This window comes from Aplysia californica, unplaced genomic scaffold (assembly GCF_000002075.1).
Source record: "Aplysia californica isolate F4 #8 unplaced genomic scaffold, AplCal3.0 scaffold00830, whole genome shotgun sequence".
In the NCBI taxonomy this organism is placed as follows: domain Eukaryota; kingdom Metazoa; phylum Mollusca; class Gastropoda; order Aplysiida; family Aplysiidae; genus Aplysia; species Aplysia californica.
In genome coordinates, this window is record NW_004798100.1 from 182,548 (window position 1) to 184,051 (window position 1,504).

General features: G+C 46.9%; 1 protein-coding gene across 1 annotated transcript in view; it reads right to left on the reverse strand.

Annotated features, from left to right (window-relative positions):
* LOC101846318 (inositol-trisphosphate 3-kinase homolog) overlaps positions 1 to 561 on the reverse strand; it is a gene marked incomplete at its 5' end in the record, with an annotated part of 21,216 nt that extends 20,655 nt beyond the window's left edge. Inside the window, 1 exon segment of the mRNA XM_013088904.2 lies at positions 477 to 561.
* Between the last annotated feature and the right edge of the window lie 943 nt (positions 562 to 1,504).

Consider the following 1,504-nt stretch of genomic DNA (forward strand, 5'->3'; position numbering starts at 1 on the left):
ACAGACAGACAGACAGACAGACAGACAGACAGACAGACAGACAGACAGACAGACAATAGACCTACCCGGGTGACCCGCCAGTTGTATCCAGGCATTCTTCCTGTTCTTCACCAGTAGCGAGCTGGCCGGAGCTGACAGACAGACAGACAGACAGACAGACAGACAGACAGACAGACAAACAGACAGAACAACCGGACAATAGACCTACCCGGGTGGCTCGCCAACTGTATCCAGGCATTCTTCCTGTTCTTCACCAGTAGCGAGCTGGCCGGGGCTGACTGACAGACAGACAGACAGACAGACAGACAGACAGACAATAGACCTACCCGGGTGACCCGCCAGTTGTATCCAGGCATTCTTCCTGTTCTTCACCAGTAGCGAGCTGGCCGGGGCTGACTGACAGACAGACAGACAGACAGACAGACAGACAGACAGACAAACAGACAGACAGACAGACAGACAGACAATAGACCTACCCGGGTGGCCCGCCAGTTGTATCCAGGCATTCTTCCTGTTCTTCACCAGTAGCGAGCTGGCCGGGGCTGACAGATCCAGGGCCGCCTGAGGGAGGGAAAAGCACAACACATTGTCACTACACACCGTCATGACACATCTTAATGACACACTATCATGACACATCATTACTACACACCATTATGACACACCATCACGACACACTATCATGAGACACCACCATGGCATATTTTCATGACAGAATCACTACAACACACCATCACGACACACCATCACAACACAACGACACACCATCACAACACACCATCACTACACAACAGCACAACACATCATAATGACACACCATCATGACACATCATTACGACAAACCATCATGACACACATCATAACGACACACACATCATCATGACACACCATCACTACACATCATAATGACATACCATCACAACACACCATCACAACACATCATCACAACACACCATCACGACACACCATCACAACACTCCATCACAACACACCATCACAAAACACCATCACAACACATCATCACTACCCACCATCACAACCCACCATCACAACACATCATCACAACACACCATTGCTACACATCATCACAAAACACCATCACAACACACCATCACAACACATCATCACAACACACCAACACAACACATCATCACAACACACCATCACAACACATCATCACAACACACCAACACAACACATCATCACAACACACCATCACAACACATCATCACAACACATCATCACAACACACCATCACTACATACCAGCACGACAGCGTGATATATACCACATTTTGTTCGTTTGTTTGTTTGAGTAAGAGTTTTTTTTTTTTTAGTAGAGGGTTTTACGGCGCTCGCAACTGCATAAGGTCATATTATGAGCGCCAGGTAAGAGTTTTACGCCACTAGCAACACATATAGGGCATAAGGGGTGCTGAGGCTAAAAGGAGTAACTAGAGACAAACTTCAGGACACAGTGATATAACGTTTTTTTGTTTTTGTGT